Source organism: Mastigoproctus giganteus, chromosome 3, assembly GCF_048544385.1.
Source record: "Mastigoproctus giganteus isolate SK-2022 chromosome 3, ASM4854438v1, whole genome shotgun sequence".
NCBI lineage: Eukaryota > Metazoa > Arthropoda > Arachnida > Uropygi > Thelyphonidae > Mastigoproctus > Mastigoproctus giganteus.
In genome coordinates, this window is record NC_143577.1 from 120,440,013 (window position 1) to 120,449,498 (window position 9,486).

A 9,486-nucleotide genomic window follows, 5' to 3' on the forward strand; every position below is an offset into this window, starting at 1 on the left:
ATTCGGAAAGTAGTAAATATGTAATACAGACAACCTGTTATATGTGCTTCCTATGACCATTTTCAAAAATCGGAAAAAGTGAATAAAAAAGGAACTGTGATTGCTTCTATTTTCGCGTTATTACCAACAGCGCCTTGTTTAAAAATCGGAAAACTGATAACCGGACTGTGCGCGAAGGCAAGCATTATAATTTCCTACCTCATTTGCTTTCCCGAATTATAAACCAGTGGTCTCCAAACCTTTTTGGTTGCGCACCCTTATTTTGCTTAAAAGGACTAGCGCGCAGCCCGGAATAAAAAAATAAATATATGTTTAATAAATTTTTTTATTTATAAATCATTTACATGGAAGGCATTATATCTAAAATAACATTTACATAATCATTTGTGTGATTGATTGTTTGATCTACATTTGTTAATTAAGTTAAACAAGGATGGAAGAGATACTCCGAGCCCGAAGCGAGCACGTGGCTGCTTCGCTTGGGACAGTGGCGAAACCGACAGCATGATCAAATAAAGCCGCGCGATCAAACAAAGCCGCATATTGAAGTATTAAAAAACATTTATTTATTTATAATTTTATTTTCTATTACGTTTCGAAAAATTAAAGTTTTCATAATTAATTAACAAGACTTCAGTTCTGCAAATTGCAGCGTCTGGAGACCAAGCAGCTGCGAGGCGATCTGATCGGGGTGTTTAAAGTTTTGAATGGTTTGAGCAAGTTCAATGCTGATGGGATTCTTCCTTTTGCTCAGATTTCGCACTTTGGGGGAGCATAAATTCAAACTGAGGAAAGATGATTGCAGAATAGATGTGCGGAAATTGCCTTTAGCTAGCGGGTGTTGATTGCTGGAACACACTTCCATCTGTCGTTGTGGAAGTTGATAGCTTACATAAATTCAAGGAAGAGCTAGGCAGAGATTTGGATGGAATGGACAGATGAAATGGGAAGTGGGTTTTTTATTTTATTTTATTTTTATTATTTTTATTTATTTATTATTATTTATTTTTTTTTTGGCTGATGAGCTTGCTTTCCTGCATCATAATGCTAATGCTATTTGAAAAACTAATAGATGCTATTTTTGATCTTGATGCTCAGTAATATGAATCATATCGCCCAACTTTTGATAGGCCTTGATAATTAATACAATAAAAATTAATAACGCCAATTCGCAGCTCAGTGGTCAGGCCACAAAATCTTGGTTCAAACCTGCAGGAGCGCTAAATATGGTGGTGCTGTTCCTTGTATTCTCTCTATCTTGTGAATCTTCTATGTGGTTGTCCCGGAGAATAAATAGAAATCTTATTTTATATTTTCATTTATAAACGGTGAACAAAAGCAAATTTAAACTAACTTAATTTAGCATAAGTCTCCGAATTCTGGAACCATTTACAGCTCAAGAATTCGGAGACTCCTGAATTAGACTATCTCCAAGACACAAGGTTCAAGAGTTCGTGCTACTTATGACGGTGGGAATAAATTCACTTGCAATATATTTTATAAAGTTGGCTAAATCTAAAAACCTTGCTGTATCTTTGGTGCATGCGGATTAAAAAAATTCTTAATAAACGTTTGATGTTGGTGCTACTTTAAGCTTTTCTTTTGGATAGTAAATACAATTCATAAAGTTTCACATCATCTCCGCCGCTGATGAGGAATTCATGTTTCGTTTTAAATAAGATATTCTCCATTTATTAATGTTGTTAATGATTTTCGTATCTCGTAAACTCTCAGAATAGTTGAGGGCATCAGCGCTCCTAGTAGGAAACTTTGTGCCGACCACATAAGAAAATCAGGTCAAAAAAAACAACTTGTTTGTGTACGTGTTCATTTTGAAGCTGCTTCTGTTCACCACTCTGAGCTGTAAACAGTAAGAACGGCAAGAATTAAATTACATGGTTACTGAATTCAAGCAGATGATGATGTCGCAACAGAAATTCTAATACGCGTTTAGATATACGGGTAATGTTCCTAGCAACTAATTGATAGCTAACAACAGTGAACACATTTGATTATTATATGATAGACACACGTTCGTGACAGTAATATTTGACTCACAGCGAATAAAGTTACTTGATTCGTTTCTCATGAATAGCTGAAAACATACAATAAGCAAACCAGCTCTTAATAATATATGGTTCATAATTTGCTCCTGTATTTTCTATCCCCAAACATATAATTTTCATTATTGAGCCACGAAACGAGTCTTGTTTCTCATTTAGTCCAGAGTAGGTACTTTTTTTTTTGTCATCCTGAAGTCGTTATTCGGATATTTAATCGGCAACTTAACTTTATGCTAGAGGAAGAATTTAAAAAAAAAAAGTGCACTTCAATATAATACCTGTTTAACTTGCTCTAGAAGTAATAGCTGGTCATTCAGAAAATAATCTGGTCACTCAGAAAATAAATCACTGTGCAATGAAAAAAACAAACAAACATTTCCTGCTGTTGCTTTCCTCACTACAAATTCCCCCATCCTTGAAGAAACAAAAGACAAAAAAAAGGAAACTTATTAATCTTTATTTAAGAATTTCTCATAAAATATCCCTATGTTAAATTAATATTTATACTACATCACTATTAAAACAACTGGTAGAAAAAAGCTTCCTTTATGTGTGTGTTCCTTCAGTTGGAGATCAAATAAATCAAAATAGCAAACAGAAACTTAAAAGTGTATTAATTATACTCATTTCTACTTCACCATTTATACAGAATCACACACACACACACACACACACACACACATAACAACATTAAAGCACTTTACTCGTATAAATGGGAAGGTAAGAAGGACAAAAAAAAAAAAAAAAAAAAAAAGAAGAGCGCGATTTAATGGAAGAAATGCAACTAAATTTGGCAAATATATTTTTAGAAGAATGTGAAATAAAATTGCACAAAAAAACATAAGCTCCAAAAATTGCCACCAGAGGAAAATTTCTGATATGAATGATTAACATGTTGCGCGACCTCTGGTCGTTGCGCACTGCAATTGAATAAGCCGGTCGGTACGATAATGTTATTCTTTGACCTTTTCGCATAACAGCATTAGATGTAACTCATGACAGGTAACTTGACTACTATCAAGCTCATAAGAACTTCCTGTTTTGAGTGGCGATATTAGACTTAAAAAAAAAAAATCTGAAGCCATTAAAGCCTACATCGACAAAACAATCAAGATCGGGAAGGCACCGTTTAAGGCAAGGCATGATGAAGTCCCTAAACAACTTCATCCAATCGAATGGCTAGACAACATCACAAGATTTAAGCCAAAGTCAGCGTCAGACCTTAAGAGCATTCACAACAGTTGTCAGCGAGATGTCCTTGCTTCCATCATCATCACAAAAAGAGAGCTTATCCAGCTCATCAATGATATCCCACCAACGTCTTGCACTGGATATGATGGGGTCCCACAATTCATTCTTAAGAGCTGTAAGATGAAATATCTTACAAATCAAAGAAAGAGAAATATATACATTTTAACAATGACGGGGTTGCCATTCCCCAAACTTGAAGATTAATTCTAAGCGAAGCTTCTGGTACAGTATTACACATTACAAATTACAAATATTGTTTAAGATAGTGGGTCTCACGCTAATGGAATTAAATTAAGTGGAGGCTATATTTAACGTAAGAGCAAATATAACGTGAAAATTACACATTAGAAAGAGATATAGGATCAGCGCCCACTACCCGAAAGAGAAAGCGAAGACAGCGAGACGGAACAGTGGGGGAGGGTCAATTGATAGCATGGCAAGGGATGGATTGCTCCAGAGATTACAATAGGGGTACCAGCGGGGAGAGGTCCTTGTTTAACATTAACAGAGCGGGGGGTGGTCATTTTGTAACAAGCCGAGACAAATCAAGTAAATGGACACAGATTTTTTTTCTGGATGGTTCTGGAAAGATTCTGAGCTTCTGGATGTACAAAGAAGGTTCCAGAAATTTCTGGAAACCGGAAGTCCTCTGTACACCGGAAGGAGCTCGACCTTCCTGTCATGGGTGGAGGCAAGGTGACGTGCACTAGGCAAATGAGAATGCAGATGATGATGGGGAGATAGAAATGATTGGTTGAGAAAAGGAGGGTCGGTACGAAATTTCGGGGGAATAAAAAGGGAAGAGCGCGAGAGAAAGGGGGTGATGAAAGTTTTTTTTCAGAGAGGTAGGCTCGGGAAACAGTCCCCGGAAGTGATCCACCTGTAGAACCAGTTATGGTGAGTTGACTAAGTTCTGATAGTTTAAGTAAAGTATAGATAGGTTATAGTAAGGGGAACTTTCTCGAGATGGAACATAGAAGTCCGAAAGCATCCACCGAGAGATATATTTAGAAGGCGGACGGTGAGAGATAATGCTTACAGAAGAACACCGGACCGTCCTACAGCCTACAGAGAGAAATAAAGTAAAGGAGAGAAACTCCTACTGAATGATATGGCACAGTGAAGAAAGATATGACACCAGGAATGATCGGCGAAGCGAATAGTATCCCTGGCAGATGTTAGCAGTTCCGAAGCTGAAGAAGAGCGATCTCAGGCTGATGGTGGACCCCGATGCAGAGCAGAAAGTCAAAGACAAATGCTTGTATTAGCTGAGGAATTCAGCCCACCAGAAGTAAGTGCTTGACGGCATATGTACCATTAGATAATACAAGAGGACTGTAACTAAAGATAGATAATGGTTAAAGGGAATTCTTTTGGGATGCATGTAATTAATTCAATACTTATTCTATAGATAAGTGCAGAAATATCATAAGGATTAATTAATAAGAGGGTAGTTCATAGTTACGTTTCATCTGCCTAACTTTAATGAATGTAGAATAAAAACCTTTTGGAAGGGTTAATCAATAGAGCTGTCAGAGTTGTATGTTAACACGAATAACGTCCCAGAAGTAGAGGAGTGGCGCTGCTAGCCGCAGATAACCGAGATTTATTTATCTATTTATTTTCCTTGAAAATCCTAAGGTGAACAGAACTATTACAATTTAAATAGTAGCTTTATTAATGTTAAGGTGAGAGTGGTCTAGAGAAACTTATCAGTTGGATAGTTAGCCTAAGAAGAAGAGAATTGTATTAGCGAAGGATTAAAGGAAAGATATGTGTAATAACTGTAGAAATAAATGTGATTGTTTTAATGAACTTTAATTGAAATATATATATATATATATATAAACGCAAGAGAGTGATACTGGCCCAACGGAAAGAAGAAGATGATGTATAGGAGAGCCTAATGACCAGGATCGTAATCCATGCCATGTACTAATATCAAGTGAATAATGTGTAATGATTTGCTAGATTTTTTTATTTGTAAATATGTACAATAAACTAATTGTATTTAACTTAATGCAAATGGTGTTTGGTCATTTCTGAACACACAGCAAAATCCAAAGGAGGAGTGCACTAATATAGAAACACCCTCAGAACCGGAATTATTCTGTGAGATACACACAAGGCAGATGCAAAGTGGGGTATAGTAAATATATAAATAATAATAAATAATATAGTAAATAAAGAGACAAAGAAAACATATATAAACCACCCCACCCCCCACAGAGCGTTAGTGTTTTCATCATTGATGCACTCCTAGGTATCTTTAATGGAATCCTCACAACGCAAAGTTTTCCAACAGCCTGGAATCAATATATTGTTCAACCAATGCCCAAAACACAAGGAGCGACATCAATTTCACATTTCAGGCCAATAATGAATGTCTCATGTCTCCTCAAAGTCATGGAGAAGTGTCTTCTTCCCATTCTAACGAACCAGGTTCTGCCATGTGAATCACCATTCACTATGCCTTGAAACGCAGGTCCACCATTACCAACCTACTTCAAACCACCAACACCAATCTGGGGGCTCTACAAGATAGGGCTGAAATGACAATTGTTTATCTGAATATCCAGTCTGCATTCGACAGCATAGACATCCAGCCCCTCCTGCAACTTTGTGAGGACGGATACCAGATAAAAGGCAATATACTGGAATTCTTGAAGTCCCTGCTTATGACCAGGGTCCTTCACTTGACTGTGAATAAAAAATCTTTCGCAAGGAACGTTTATGTAGGTGTTCCCCAGGGCGGAGTTCTTTCAGGGCTCCTCTTTACGGCTGCCATCCACCCATTCCTGTGCTAGCAAACAGAATTTATCAGTTATGCAGACGACTTGAAGCTCCCATATTGGATCAACGGGACCTCCCGACCTGATTCTGTTTCAGAAACCATTATCAACAGCCTTAAGAATCTGATTACATACTTGGCACAGTTTTTTTCTCAAGATAAATCCAAACAAATCTGTACAAATGGGTTTTCACTCAAATCAAACCCGACGCAACTAAACCTGGAAATTCACAGAACCCCATCCCTCCAGTAACCAAGCACAAAGATCTCGGCGTTATATTCGACCCTAAACTCAGTTTCAAACACCATGTTGCACACATTCACAACAAGATCTGCAGATCAAGATGGCTTGCCAAACAACACCTCCTTCATGTCATAGAGCCTGAGTACACGCTCCAATACATATACATTTTCCAACAGTTTGGAGAATGCTTTCTTCAAACTGTTGGAAAATGCAACATTTTCCAACAAATGTTTCTGCAGCCAGTCGTCACCTACGGTTCAGAAATCTGGACGTCGGAAACGAAACCGACGCTAAAAACCATTGCAATCGATGAGTACTGGCTTCTTCGGTGGGTCCTCTTCAAGCATAATCTGCCACCACTCACACATACTTCAGATATCACCCAACTTCTAAATTACAGAAAAGTCTCCAAACGATATTCACCCTCCGCTTGCTCGTGTCAATTAAATTGATAGCGGGTGAAGTCAATACGTCAAGTTTTTAGCAGATGTGCAATTGGAAGATCCCCCCGAAACCCTTAAGAGCCCTCCCCTCTCTGCAGTCTGTGGCGTGGAGGCTCAGGGTAGGGGATATATTCCTACTCATGGAGATGCTCCACAACGTCCAGGAGATGGATGTGGACTACAAAAAGTTCACAGAGAACAAATCGTACAGAAGACGCATCATCAAGGAACAGCTTTCATCTTCAGCCGAGTGACTGCCATCGTCTTTTCATCACTTTTCATGTGTTTTCATTTCCCATGTTAATATCAATTTTAAATGTAAAATATGTAATTATACGTTTTATGTTCTAATATATATTTTATGTAATTCTTCCTGTATTAGTTATTTCATGTTAAATCCCTAGCATTGTCGCTGTTGTGGATATTATTGCATCAGGCAATCATGTAACCATTCACTGTCTGCAATAAAGATATTAATAGCGATCTTGCAATAATACCACCGCGATTATCATTTTTTTTTTTTTTTTTTTTTAGGGCTCAGCCGCTGAAATCCCAGGAAATTAGGTGGCGGGACCTGCCAGAGTACAATAAATTACAAGGTATACCTGACCAGCCTCCTCATTGGCATAGTCCGGACAATGTCGGGTCCCATCACGGGCCCGACGGCCAATAGACCAGAAGAACAATGGGCACAACATACTAAACAATACATGATCCACACATTTTTAAAAAATCTATGGTCTTGACAGAGTACAGCCACTCGATACAGTGAACACTCGCAGGGATGGGAGAAATTCCTCGTGCCGTTTGACCCTCAACACACTTTGTACTTTGTACCTAAACATCAGTGGAGATGGGGGAAACCTCTGGTGTCACATGGCATCAATATACCTTACCTTACCTTTACTAAACATCATTGCTGACCAGGTACACCCTTTCATGGCAACGGTCTTCCCCTCTGGCGGTGCCGTCTTTCAGCAGGATAATGCACCATGCCACACCGCCCGGATTGTTCGAGACTGGTTCGCGGAACATGAGGAAGACTTCCAGGTATTGATCTCCTCCAAATTCTCCAGACGTGAATCCCATCGAGCATCTGTGGTTTGTGTTGGAACAGCAACTCCGATCTGCGGCGTCTCAACCACGGATCTTATAGGAGTTAAAGGATCTGCTGGTTACGTGTTGGTACCAGATACCACAAGACACATTTAGAAATCTTGTAGTGTCCATGCCTCGCCGGGTACAAGCTGTTTTGGCTGCACGTGGTGGACCAACATCATATTAGGTAGGTGGTCATAATGTTTTGGCTCATCGGTGTATATCGGAACGATGTGTCCCTTCATAAGCTGACATTAATATACAAAAAACTTTACAATGGAAATCAAATGATGATGGGGGTGGTCATGAATTAGACAGTGAACCATGTGCATGAGCTTGGTGAACAATATAGAACAGTTGTCTTGCAATGCAACGATCGTTGGCATGCATCCCACGTACACGCTCTTCATTGCTAACAGCAAATGGCTGATTCTACCCAGTAACCCATTTGTGTGCCTTCCATTCAACGAAAGTTGACGTATGATTGTAAATACAGTGCCCTACCATTAATATCCAGACACCCCTCCATGAATTGGGAAACAGGTCCTATGCATGCAACACGTCACAGAACCTGCTATAAATATGCACGCTGGGCTTCGAACAAACAATTGAAAAAGTGAGCATGCAAGATGATACGTTCAACAAATTGCCTCATCAGTTCAACAGAATTGATCACCTCAACAAATGCTACACGCCGATTAACATGGTGTAAGGAGCGCGAATCCTTAACTGTAGAGCAGTGGAAAACAGGCCTATAGATAGACGAGTTGAGGTTCGCACTCTACCAGTCTGATGGTCGTTCCTAGGTGTGGCGAATGCCAGGGGAACAGTTCCTTCCTGATTATATCCTCCCAACAATGAACTTTGGTGGACACCGTGTTATGTATGGTATGGGGTTCCTTTCATGGTTTGATTTGTGCCCATTAGTCGTTATCGACAAAACCATGAATGCTGTACAATATTAGGACAGCCTGGACAATTATGGACTTCCAACATTATGGCAATACTTCGGGGAAGCCCCATGCCTGTATCAGCAAGCCCCAACATGCCATGCCATACTGCTTGGATGTTGGCGTGTCAATAAGGTCCAGCACAGAGAACTTATCTGGACCTTATTGAGCAACTTTGGGATGTATTGGATTGTAGGCTACGTGCACGTCGAGATCGCCCAAAGAACACGGTTGAGAATATGTCGCGAAGATTGTAGGCCGTCAAAAAAGCAAAAATGGTTTTTCTGCACAAAGTATTAAATGACACAATAAAAGCTCTTTTTTCAGCCTAAAGGCAGGTGTCCAGATATTAATGGTATGGCAGTGTAGTTTAGTATTTTGTAAATATTTTAGTTTTTTGTAAATATTTGTATACTTTTGTATAATGTTATTATTTGTATAACTAGATGAACCCGGCGTAACATACGCCGCTTACTGATTAATGGCGTAAATTGTATAATCTGGATCATTCAGTCTTCACCATTCTTCTTTAGCAGTGATATTATGCTACAGCAATATATATGTCACCTGTGGGATATATATTCATGTGTCTCGATTTGCAGGTGATTCCCCGTCTCCTCGAACAAATATTGCATCAATCAAGTTT